The 13678-nt window shown below is 40.2% G+C and overlaps 1 protein-coding gene across 3 annotated transcripts in view; it reads right to left on the bottom strand.

Annotated features, from left to right (window-relative positions):
- ZNF280D (zinc finger protein 280D) overlaps window positions 1–8220 on the bottom strand; it is a 129610-nt gene extending 121390 nt beyond the window's left edge. For all 3 annotated transcript variants that reach the window (XM_054565380.1, XM_054565377.1, XM_054565379.1), the window contains exon 1: window positions 8032–8220. The gene's annotated coding sequence lies outside the window, so the exon portion shown is untranslated. The remainder of the gene's footprint in view (window positions 1–8031) is intronic.
- Between the last annotated feature and the right edge of the window lie 5458 nt (window positions 8221–13678).

The following is a 13678-nucleotide window of genomic DNA, read 5'->3' as shown; positions in this document are numbered from 1 at the left end:
TAATCATTTTTTACTCTGGGCTAAACGCTATTTTAAAGAACTCTAAGAAAAGATCACAACTTTGTTATTATAATGGAATTTATAAGCTACCAGTTGAGGATTTAGAAATCATTTTGTTATAAAAGATCTTCATTACAGCCATATTTCTAATGATCAAATTTTGGCTTTATATGCCTTCTGGAATGTGGCTGTCAAATATATCTTGCCATATTTTCATCTTTTTAAAAAAGCACTTACAGACTAGTTAAAACACACCTAACAAATTTTTAAAGCCTTATATAAACAAAACACACACCCTATAATTTATCAACATGGTTAAATTATATACTACTAATCTTATAAAAAAAAACAAGTATCTAATTCAAAAATACCAACACATAAATGCATAAAAACTGCCCTGGCTGAGTGGTTCAGTTGATTAGAGAGTCATCCCGATACACCAAGGTTGTGGGTTTGATGCCCAGTCAGGGAACATATAAGAATCAACCAATGAGTTCATAAATAAGTGGGAACAACAGATCAATTCCTCTCTCTCCCCCTCTTCCTCTCTCTAAAATCAATAAATAAAAAAATGTGTAGAAGTTAACACTGGATAAAGTGTTCATAACTTTTCATCAAAAAAAACCTTCATTCTACATACATTCCTGTTATTTTAATTTCTTTTTAAAAATGCATAAGTGTTAAGTAGAATACAAAAGAGAATGTAAGGAATATGGTGAATACTTGAAGTTCTCTATCTCCTCAAACCTTAAAAGTTAAGAATTATTCAATGTAATAATCTAAAAAACCACATTTACGCAAAGGAATGCTAGGCAGCAGAAAGGAAGAAGGAATTCCTATCCTTCCAGTCAGCATGGCTGGAACTGGAGAGCATCATATGAAGTGAAATAAGCCAGGCAGTGAAAGACAAATACCATATGATCTCACCTATAAGTGGAACCTAATCAACAAAACAAACAAGTGACCAAAATAGAATAAGAGGCATGGAAATAAAGAACAAACTGACAGTAACCAGAGGGGAGATAGGGAAGAGAGGGGGATAACAGGGGGAAGACCGGAAAGGGTCAAGGGACATGTATAAATGACCCAACCCAGGAACAAAGACAATGGGGGGAATTGAATGTGGAAGGTGGGTGGGGGATAGGGCAGGGGAGAGTACGGGGGGGGGGGGGGGGGAATGGTGACAACTATAATTGAACAACAAAAAAATGGGGAAAAAAGGAAACCACATTATAAAACCAATCTTTGTTGTTTTGTTTTTTTTCTCAGCATAAAAATAACATTTTAATTGGGGGTTGCACTCCTAACCAAGAAGCTGGCAACACCAAAACCAGATATGGTTAACGTAACATAAAAGGGCAAATACAAGACAAGAAATTAATATAATCATTTCAAATAATGAAATTTTTATTCAAAATAAATATAAAGTACAACTAATACAAACTTAGTCTAAAATTAACATAATGGTAAGAACTATTAAAGTTTAAAAATTATACTTCAAAATGACAAAAAATGAGAAGAGAATAATATATGTTGTATATTTGTTACCAATTAGGTCTGTATTATAAAAGATATAGGTTACTGTCATTTTCTTGTAACATGATATGGAACAAAGCATAGTAGAATAATCTCCATAAAAGAGGAAGTCTGTGCTTCAGCAAACTGCTTGAATCTACAAATCACTCTAAATCAGCACAGAATCATTAACAACATCTAAGTAAAAGGAACTCTTCTTCACCACGAGGTAGGGAGTATCTCTCTTTGCACCATCTCTACTACATCCAGGTAAAACTCCCTGCTGATCCTGAACCAGGCGGCAGACCTTTTACTCTAGTTACCACTGTCAGTCAAAACTGAGCTGAGTGCAGAAGGGCAGCCACTATATTTTCTTCTGCACAGTATTCTACTGAAGGTAATACCTGAATATCTCAACAATTTTTATTAATGTTTACATACATGAGAGTTCACTGAAAAGTAGTAAAACTGAAAGAAGCAGTTAGACTCAGTGGCTTGTATATCATTTTAACAAAGGAAAGGGGACTTGGGCTTTGAGAGACAAATCATAGGGACGTAACTAGAAAATATATGAGGGAACTAATGAAAGATAAGTTATTTTAGTTAGGTTTGTTTATGCAAACTCATCTCAGTATTGATTATCCATCTCAGGTGATAAGAGTCTCTCTTCCCTTCCAGGTATGGGGGTGGTGGGGGGGGGGGAAGGGGAAGGGGAAAAGGATATAACACGAAAGGAAATTTATGCCCTACTTTAGGCAGACAATGGGAGGGCAGAAAATTCTTCCTACATCTGTTGATTTTCAATTGCCTCCTGCTCCAAATAATCCTTATGTCAAGGTGGCACATTTTGGGGGTGGCATATCTTGATCCTCTTCATCTGCTTTTAGTTTTCACTGAATACAGTTAAGAACTCAGAACTTTTTATTTTCTACCCATAACAGAACAGGAGAAAATTGACAGAGGTACATAAACCTTCAAAACCTTGAAAATGCAAAATAAAAATCTGAACAAGTAACAAGGAAACATCGTAAGATTGGAAAATGAAGATCTACAGAGGTTCGGAAAAGGGTAAAAGCCAAACCAAGATTACATGAATTTTAAGAAGTGACCAAAAGCCCTGGCTGCTGTGGTTCAGTGGATTGAGCACCCACCTGTGAACCAAAAGGTTGCCAGTTCAATTCCCTGTCAGGGCACATGCCTGGGTTGCAGGCCATATCCCCAGCAGGGGGCGCACAAAAGGCAACCACACACTGATGTTGCTCTCCCGCTCTCCCTCCCTCTCTTCCCCTTCTCTGAAAATGAATAAATAAGATCTTTAAAAATAAAGTGACAGAATATTAAAATTGTCACAAATTAAACTTGCAACAAATTTTTTGTAAGTTTAGAATTGGCTTACTACTATCCAGGAAGAAATTTTCCTTTGTTGGCAATAACAGGTAGAACAGGATAGAACTTCTGTGAAATTTCACAAGTGAAATGCAAGATAAGTCAATTGTACATATTCTGATTTCAAACATATTTCATGATTCTTACTGTTTGAAGAAAACTGGTTAATTCTTCTCAATGCATTCTCAAACATTAGTGAATTTTAAAAACTCTGAATAAATTAACTGGAAAAGAGGTGTAATATAAAAAGCCTAAAGGAGGTAAATACACTCAGTAAAAGGGTAATAACCTATACTTGCAAAAAAAAAAAAAAAAAAAAAAAAAAAAGACTTGACGATGGCCTATGAATGATACTAGCGCAGAGAATGCTTTTCATTGTATGGGGAAAGCTTCAATTACACCAAGTAGACTATTGCTCTTACACTTAATTAAAGAACTTACAGGAACTAATTAGAGAATTTTGTCTTACCACCTAACCAGAATGCTCTTTTGCACAGGTCTGAAAGTAGGAACAATAAAGGAAGATGTTCTTTGTCTGGATACAGAAAGTTTTCTTTTTTTTCAGAAATACTACATTGTAATAAAAACATCTGCCAAGAGCATTTAAATGTGACACATGAAATTCATTGTAAGGGTGGTATGTAATTAGATGACGAAGATTTATTTTTTTGTTTTTCATTTTTCTAAGCAAATTCTTATTAAAAATCTTTAATAAGTTGTTTGACATTATCCCTTTATACTTCTGTATATCATATGAAATGAATTAAATTATGATATAAAATTATATAAAATAATTTAAAATGTTAAATAAAATAGTTCCTTTCAATCTAGATGGTAAATAGCAATAACTATTTTTCCTGGTATACTGAGTGATAAAAGAATCCTTAAAAGAAAATTGCTTTGTAGCAATAAAGAAAAATTCTAAACAAACATTTTTGATAGTTATGGAGTCAACTGTCGTTATTTATATCTTTAAAAAAACTGACTAAAAAATAAAATATTTTTGAGTCCTCTGAAGCAGAAAAAGTTAAACTGTTTGAGATTATATATTTAATTAGTGAATATGTCAAATATTTTTCATCTTTCCAAGGTTATTTGAAAAAACAAACTATGTCATCAATAATCTCCAATTTCCTGTCACCTAAAACTCTGGTTTACTTTCTATTTACAAAAATTGCTTTTCCATTTAGGTACACCCCCTACCCAACTCATAGAAATAGCAACAATAAAATCTTGGTATGATTCTAAATGTTCTCTTGAATAAAGAAAACAACTAAATGTGGGAGAGGAAGGCACAAAATTTATTTCTTTCCTTACCGTCCTCTCCCCTACTAGCACTACCTATGCTGAATAGTCAAACACTGGTCTGAAGAACCAGGACTCGATTAGATAAGACTAACTGGAAAGAATATATTGAAGTGGGGATGTTGAGATTTGTAGTCCTCCAACATCAAACTACCCCAGAACTTTTCTGTTTATCCCAGCTCACTACTTCTATAAGGACCCCAAGCATATTTTCAAAGGAGACAGCCTTTCTGACATCCATTTTCTTCTTTTCCCCTAACCATCCCAGGCTCTGATACAACAATTCCAAGTTCCCTAAACTACATGTTACTCCTGCCTGCCAAAGTTGCTCCCCTCCTTTACTCCAAAGCACCCACTTCTAAAGGACTGCTCCCAATATGTCATATGAGATTACAGCAGATAAATTCATACCAAATAGTAAGGACAAAATACCATCCTTGGCTTACAATGGTGTTATACCCCAATAAACCCATCCTAAATTGAAAATACCCTAATCAGGGATGCCCAACCTTTTGGTATCTCTTTGTCACACTGGAAGAAGAGTTGTCTTGGGCCACACGTTAAATACATTGCAACACGTAATCACAAAAAAAATCTCATAATGTTTTAAGTAAATTTACGATTTTGTGTTGGGTCGCATTCACAGCCATCCTGGGCTATATGCAGCTGGCATTGGACATCCCTGCACTTAAGTAAAAAATGTGTTTAGTCCACCTAACCTACCAAACATCCTAGTTTAGTCTAGCCTAGCCTACCTTAAATGTGGCTCAGAACACTTATGCCACTAGGTTGTCCAAAAGGCCCTAACATCACTCAATACCTAAACTATGGAGTTATGCTTGTTTCCACAAACTAAAAGGATTGCTAACCACAAAATTAAGAGGGCGGAGAACAAAGACCAAAATGGTGATGGAACATAGTGTGCAAAAGAACTGAGTGCAACACAGTAACTATGCATGTCTAGAAGAATTTAATCACTCCACACCACAGCCTGTAAATATAGAAGGCTCTCTACCAAATGGGAACAGGTGCCATTAGAGCATAAGCTCACCCTTCTTAATTCCATGATCACATAAAGTTTCTTTTCTGCTTTGCAGAACTCAGTCTCCTTCTACTGGTGTGAACCGAACCTTGGTTGGGTACCTGACCCAGAAGGGTAACACATTCACCTACAGTTGGGCAAAATCATTTGGCTGCTGCTATCCAGCATCATGAGAAAATATCATACCACCTATCACTAACCCGAAAAAAGATCAAAATTTAAAATTCACAGTATAGTTTCTACTGAACGTATATTATTTTCAAACCATAGTAAAGTTGAAAAATTGTAAGTTGAACCACCCTAAGTGAGGGACCATCTGTACTTGTTAACTGCAAAAGGAAATCCTCATAATAGAGAGGCCATCACCCACCTTATCCAAGAGAACAAATTTAAGATTAGTTAATAGGATAACCCTACTTTATGCATCTTCTGATGTACAATGTAAAATCCACCGTATGACTTAGACAAACCCAGAGAAAGAAACTATAAAAAAATACAGAATGTAGACTATTATTTTTTTTAAATCCTCACCTAAGACTTTTTTTTTTTTAATTGATTCTAATGAGAGGAAGGGAGAGAGAAACATCGAGAGACACATCGTTCAGCTGTCTCCCATATGTGCCTGAACTGGGAATGGAATTGGCAGCCTAGATATATGCCCTGAGGGGGAATCCAACCTGCAACCTTTCGACTGTCCAACCAACTGACCTGCCTGGCCAGGGACAGAATGTGGGTTATTCTACAAGGTCACTGGCCTAGTCTCTTCAAAAGGTCAATGGCGGGTAGGGGGTGGGGTGTGTGTGTGTGTGTATGTGTTTGTGTGTGTGTAGCTTTCACACACACACAGGTGGAAACAACACTAAACTAAAAAATTAAAGGAAACTAACATGAACGAATGTAATGCATGATTGGATACTGGTTCTAAAATAAATATTAAAAATGACATCTGGGGGACCACGGGAAAAATGTGAATATAGATTGTAGGAATTCTTAACTTTAAGTGTGACTGTGGTATTGTAGTTTTATAGAAAATTCGCCTTAATGTTATGATACACATACTGACACACATACAGTATACTTCGGTATGAACTGTCATGTCTGCAATGGGCTTTGAGAATGTTTACTTAAAAGAATGTGAAACAGGTAGATAAAGCAAAATGTGGCAAAATGGTAACAACCATTAAAACTGCCCTATTCAACTTTTCAACGTTTGGGGGAAAAAAATAACATGAAAAATAAAAATAGGTTGAAAGGCTTAGAAATAAATTCTTAAAAATTACAATGTAAAAGAAGGAACGGGCAATTGAGTAGTAGTTCTTAAATTTTGTAGGTAAGCCTCCTTGCCTCTTCCGCACACTCACCGAACGTACTCTCTTAAAAAAATAAAACGTGATATAGCAAATTGAGCACTGACTGAGGAATCCGAAGACCTAAGGCTCCAGAAACGGCTCTATCACGTCCCAGCCACGACCTCAGTCAAGAACTTTCCCCAAGCAATTTCCTCACTTTCAAAACAATCCTATCATAAACCACTGCAAAAGCGGTTTTGAGGTACAAATCCGCGGGTATCAACGACAGATACAAAAGCAAAATACAATTATAAGAGGATTTGCACTGATGTTTTTAAAACATCCAAAGCACATAGCTCTAACTTAGTTCTGCAAACCAGGGCCTTCCACTGGCAGTTTCTGAGAGAGGGCCTGAGCTGGCACAGGAACCCCCCAATGCAGGACACCTCACAAACGCCCAGAGGCGGCTTGGGTACTTCAAAACTCTCCTCCTATCAGTGTTCTGTTTAGTGGGACTAAGAGACGTCACATTGTTAAGACATAGTCCAAACCTGAAAACAAATAAACAAACAAACAAATAAATAAATCTTAAGTGCGAAGAATTTTTTAAAAACAAATCTTCGCCAAGAGAACCTCTGGAACGAAGGTCTCTAGGGCTTGCAGAAGCGGGCTCTCTTTGACGTTTCTCCTCTCTAGCAGATTTTTCTTTAAAGCGTTAAAACTTGAGACAAGTTGCGAGGGACTCCTTGCGTCTCCAGAGCAGGATAAAACCTCAAGGTGAGATCATTCTTTCCGTCTCATTAAATGAAGCCTGAAAGCTCCGTTCGAAAACTGTGTCTCCAGGTCCACGTTTCCCCTCGGGGCCTTTCCTCTGGAGACAATAAAACAGAATGTCTACGGCCGAGCGGGGAAGTCCCTTTGACAAGAGCGAGGGTGTGAGCGTGCCGTGACTGGTCACCTGGGCGGGGGAACCTGGGCCCTGGGGTCTCCGACGCCTGAAAGTTCGGAAGCGCCTGTGGTCCCTTTGCCTACGACGTAAGAGACTCCGAGGAGGGCTGATGTGAGAGGAGCACGGGACTCCGACAAGCATCAGCACAAAATGTACGGGAAGACCAAAGGGAGATGGCTCCGGAGACAAAAGCCAAACCAGGCTGAGGGTAAACAGGCGCACAGGCCTCGGGCAGTGAGGAAGAGGAGGCGGTGAAAGAGACGCTGGAGGAGGCGACGGCGACAGCGGCCTGTGCGGCCCCGGCCTGCAGCCTGAGCTGGCTGCCGCGTCGCGCCGCGATCCCTCCCACGCCGAGGCCGGCGCAAGATGGCGGGCCGGCCGCCGCCGCCGCGCAGCCGGTCCCCTCCCCCGCTCCCTGGGCGCTCTCGGCGACCCGCGCCGGCCTCGACACCCCCAGCCCAGCGCCCCCGGAATGAGGCGGCGCAGGCCGCGCGGGAGGGCCTGGCTGCTGCAGCGCGGGGCGGGCGGGGGCGGGGGGCGCTTACCGTGAACGGAGCGGATCGGCCTGACTGGGGCCCTGAGGAGGAGGAGAAAGAGGAGGAGGAAAAGGAGGAGCACGAAAACCTACACCGCGGCAACGGCGTCGGCTCCCATTGCAGAGCAGGCAGCTGAGCCGAGGGAAGGGGGGTGGAGGTGAGGGATTCTCGTGGAGTCCGCGCGCTGCCTCATGGGTAGACTCCGGGTCAGTCTCCGCGCGTCCAGGCTCCCTTTCTTTCCGTCGACCCGGGAGACGGGTTGGGCATGTGCGCCGCGTTGCAGGCCCTCGAAGGCCGCGGCGCTCAGCCACGCGCCCGCCGCAAGCGAAGGCCTGGGCCTGAGCCAGGGCCAGGGCTAGGGCCAGGGCTCCGCGCGACTGTGCGTGCCTGCCTCTCTGCTCGCCAGCCAGCCCGGGGCTGCAGTCCTGAAATCGTGGCTGCACCCCCAAAGTCGGGGCTGCACGGAACCTGAAGCCTTGGACCTGAGTTGCGGGGCCTTGCTCTATGTAATAGCTAGTTTTCCGCAAGCTTGAAAGGTAAGAAAGTCTAGGAAGAGAGACACCACTTAAAAAAAAAACACTGTGCCTTAGCCGCGAAGACATAAACTAGGTAAGAAAAAGAAGTAGCCAGGTACTTTTAATAATTGGCAGATTTTTTTCAAATTTGTTTCAAACAGACGATTTTACTTGTGTCTCCTTTAATACATAACTGTCATAGGGGTGCCTGTAATAATAACAACAATAAATAAGATAAATGCATGTACAAGGACACTTACCCAGATACTGCTTGTATAAATGCTTATGTAGACATTGTATTCTGACGTGTAAGAAAAGTTTCCTCTGCCAGTTGTCCTCAATATCAATGGCAGTAATGGTCCAGGTCTAAAGAGTAATCTGGATTTGAAATCTTGTCTCTTGTTAGATTCTCAACACACGTATCATCACTGCACACAACATTCAATCACTGAACCACGCACAACATTCAGTCACCGAATCGTGCTATTCTTCCTGCCTATCTGAATTAGTTTTTTATTCCTCATTCTGACTGTTCCAAGCTCTTCTCAGTTGTTCATCATTATTGTTGCTTCCCTACTGATTACCATTCCCCGATCAATCTTCCCCAAAGGCCACTTTCATCACCCCCAGAGACCTGGCATGGCTACAAATAACCATGACCTCTTTTCCCTACTGGCCCAAGACAGTCTACCCAGCTTTCCCTTTCTTGCTTGCCTGGAAAATAAGTTTTATAGGAAAAGACACAGAATAATCCAAATAACAAACAGGGCAAGCTAAACATTAAAAAATCTTGGTGCATTTCAAAGTTATTATATTTCAAATGTAGCTCCTAATGGTTACCAAAGCATATTAGAGTATGAAAGTGAACGTTAGAAGATTTCACTCTGTGGTCTAGAGCCTGGTCCTCAGTTTGCAGAGACATAAATTTGAAGTTGTTAGCTCACAAAGCTAGTTTAAATCCAGAGTATGATTTATTCATGCCATCAAACTTACGAGAGACTGAAAAATAAACCCAAATTCCAATGTATTCCTTTTTATTTTTTTCCCATGAAAAACATAACTGCCCTGAAGACCAGAAAACTGGTCAACACATTTTCACTCAAAAGAAACATTTACTTGAGAAGCCAAACTATAAAGGATGTCTGGTGAGTATGAAATCAACACACAGGAAGTAATTTGGATGATTTATTTGACTGAACACAACTCTCTTGGTTCTCTTGACTTACTATCCACACCTTCCCATCATTACTCAGAGCTTCTCTCCCTCTGACTTGTATTGGCTGGCCCTTTCCATCCTGCCCCCACTGTCTGAGTCTCCTCATAGTATCATTCTCCTTGAGCTCATCTTCCCCTGTTCCCTGACTGTAATTGATATAGGTTATTTCCCAGCTTTCCACAACTTCTGTTTTGTTCACGCATGCAATTTGGTGTACTAACCACCCTCAACTCCCAAGAATGATTCCACTAAAACAATCAAAAGTCACTCTTTCTTCCCTTTGAACCAGTTTTTCTTTCAGAAGCCAATCAGGGTGAAGCACAGGATTTTTGTTTGTGAGCAAAAGTGAAGTTTCTCTGGATGATACGGTATTCAAATGTAAATGCCGGAAGAGCTACAATTTTTTTTTTTTTTCCTACTAAGGAGAGCCAACTGAGAATAAGAATCACATGTGGAGGAGGAGGAGCTGGGCAAATCAGTATCAGTCCCTGAGAGCACGATAAACTTTTTCATCAACCCCAACCTGAACCTATGCTACCTCTAGACTTCTCTGTTACATGAGCCAATAAATTCCCTTTCTCTTTAAGATGAAGGAGTCCAGAATAAGCCACTGTAGCATAAAAATTATTTTTACCTGAAGGCATTTGAATTCCTGAAATCACTCATCTACCTTAAAGGCAGAGACTCCCACAAGAAAAAAAAAAAATACCTCAGTTATCATAAATCTCCCAGGGAACAACCAGGAAAGATTCTTATCACTAGAGACAAGGAGAATTGTCACCACACCCCAGCAGATATTGTCACAAAACTATCGTATCTCCAATCTATTCTCCTAAGGGCACATTTGTCTTTGCTAAAAGTTAACTGTTTTCCCATAAGTGCCCCCTTTCCCCATCTACTTTCTAAAGAGTGCTTTGTTTTCACATAGTGTCCTTTTATCCCCCTCCCCCTTCACCTATGGAAAAGATATATAAGCCCCAAATTCTAATCACCCCTGTGAGTCACATTTCTTTATGAAGTCCCCTATATAGTATGTGATTAAAATATCTTTTCTCTTGCTAGCCTGTTTTTTTCAGTTTAATTCACAGGCCCCCAAAAACTAAATCTAAGAAGGCAGAAGAAAAGATTTTTCTTAACAAAGTCAGTTTGCGTTGGGTTTTCTGTTATCTGCAACTGACAGCGACTGTGGTGGAGACAGCAATAAATAGTCACCATCTTATTTTCATCTTAGGTACCTCGGAAACCCACATTTCCTAGCTCTCTTCCTTCTACATCAGGCCATGTGGCTGTTTCTGGCCAGTGGAACGTAGACAAAAGCAGCGATTGCCCGATCTAAGCCTGACCCTTAAAATGTCCAATGATTTATAGTTCCTTTTTGTTGTTTACATATTAGTCTGCCAGATACAGAAAACTCTCAGGAGCTAAAGGATGACTACAACATGAGATGGAAGGACTTTGGGAATCTTAATAATGGCGCAAGCACATCCTCCACACTCATTGGACTGATGAGAGTAAACATAAACCTTTATTGGATTATGACATTGACATTTGAGGATTGTTATGTCAACGTAAGAAATGTCCAAACTTGTAGAGAATTTTTATAAGATTACTTATGCCAAGCAGACATACGCTGGGGAGCAAGATTCAAATGCTCCAGAGAATCAACAGTTTTGCTGCTGCTTTTATGCATTTGAAATTTAGAAGGGAACTATGGAGGATTAGGTGGAAGTGGGGAAAAAACAAGGCAGGGCTTGAATTACAGGATAATCAACAAGATTACGTGCTTTCTTCAGGGTGGTTATTTGAAAAGTGTGATAACGTAGATACACAGAAAAAATGCACAGGGCTTGCTTGAGGTAAAGATGAACCTTTTACTAAAGAAGTTATGTGCCTGAAGCCTGACCACCCACCGTGACCTGCCCAGTTAGGAATTCATGATCAGATCATGCTGTGAGGTTATTTTCCTTTTTTCATCCACACTTAAAATAGCTACAATCACTAACCCTGATTAATTATAGAAATAGTGTCATAACAAAAAAATCTAAAATATGTGGCATTAGTTTAACAAAGCAGTCATGTAGGAATTAAGGAAATATGTAGTAGGTGGTATAACTGAAGATTCATATTAGGCAGTGGCTATACTGTTGCCTACAATACATTAGAAGGCAGATCAGTATAAGTACATAATTTGTAGTTTTAAGGGAAGAGTTCAGAAAGTAATATTAATACTGGGTGTTGGTGATTTTTTAAATGTGATTAGCAAGGTATTACCAGAAGGAGATCAGCATAGAATTAAATTAACTGGTTTACAAAAAGAATGAAAAGGGAATAAAGAAAGTCCCACATTTGGTGGCTTTGCAGTGTTGGAAAACACATTACTTCCAAAGAGAAAGAGAAATTACTTGAAAGGGGTTGGAGTTAAAAAAGCCCAGGTGGCTCAGTTGGTTGGGGCATCATCCCATACACAGAAAGGCTGCAGGTTCAATCCCTAGTCAGGGTGTGTACAGGGTGCATACAGGGTCCCTATCAGCGTGCAACCTATCAGTGTTCCTCTCTCACATCAATCTTTCTCTCTCTCTCTCTCTCTCTCTCTCTCTCATCCTTTCTCTCTAAAATCAGGTAAAAAGCATATCCTCAGGTGAGGATTTAAAAAAAAAAAAAAAAAGGGCCTTAGTAGGATTTGAACAAAATAACTCAGCCCTCAGGAAAAGGTCACATTACACATGTTGTATCAGATAGCCTCAAAGTAGCAGCTATTATTTTCACCCCCTCCCCCAGCTTTACTGAGGTATAACTGACCAATTAAGTTGTATACACTTAAAGTGTGCACCTTGATGATTTGATATACATAATCCATTGTGAAATGACTACCACCATCAGGTTAATTAACACATCTATCACTTCACATAGTTACTGTGTGGGTCTTTGCCTGTCTCTGTGTGTGTTGTTACAAAGCTTAAAATCTACTCTCCTATCAAATTTCAAGTATACAGTACAGTATTATGTTGCGCCATCTAATCATTGAAAGCTTGTACCCTTTGACCAGCATCTTCCCAAAGTAGCAGCTATTAAATTGAGAAAGAAATTTGGTAGAGAAAATAGAGAAATAAGACAGCTTTCAGAACTATGTCTGCAGAGGGGACATTGTTGGTGCTTCAACCATTACTCTTGGCTATCTTTACACCTTTGGGCGGGGAGGGGCTGTGCTCCCGTTGCACCAAGTTTCACTCTGCTTTTACATCCAACAGCTGGGATGTGCAGCTCTTTTTTGGAGGACTATACACTTAGGCTAGTGGAGTCACTTTGCCTTCCTTCACAGAGACTGGAAGTACCTGGAAATTTATTACATATACCCTTAGGGCCAGCTTTTAACCAAGGACTGATAAATGCAGGCATGTGAAAGCCCTAATTCCCCTGACTGAGGTGAGAACAACTTTGAGGCATAATTTTACACTGCAGAATTCCTCTAAGAGTCCAGCTGAGGCTACCCTCTGGGTTCTGTCTAAAGTTGAACCCGTGCTTACATGCATATGAAGCTGTTGCCCCAGTTCCAAAGCCACCCTTCATAAATTCAGCTTTGTGATGCTTGTGTCTGGGAATCTTCAAGCCAATTTTTTGTTTTGCCAGCTGCTCCCTGTTATGTTCCGCTGATAGAGAACGCTAAAGGGAGACTGCAGGGCTGAAGGAGGGAAAAGGGATTGCTCCTTCCTGTTTACTTCTAATTGCTTTATGTCCTTAACAAGGAATAGTGAAGAAATAAAATGCAGTCACTATTGTAAATCTGAATTACTAAAATCAAGTAAGTCGAGGCATGAGGAGACAACTCTATTCTTGTTTTAACTAGGCTGAAAACTTAAACTTTTGAACTTTCCAGTCCTGCGTCAATGCCTCGGTATACATCAAACCTCCTGTAAAGGACCAAGGA

The sequence above is a fragment of the Pteronotus mesoamericanus genome, unplaced genomic scaffold (assembly GCF_021234165.1).
Source record: "Pteronotus mesoamericanus isolate MK-2021 breed Mesoamerican mustached bat unplaced genomic scaffold, CSHL_Meso_final contig_164, whole genome shotgun sequence".
In the NCBI taxonomy this organism is placed as follows: domain Eukaryota; kingdom Metazoa; phylum Chordata; class Mammalia; order Chiroptera; family Mormoopidae; genus Pteronotus; species Pteronotus mesoamericanus.
This window is presented reverse-complemented; position numbering and strand designations above follow the sequence as displayed.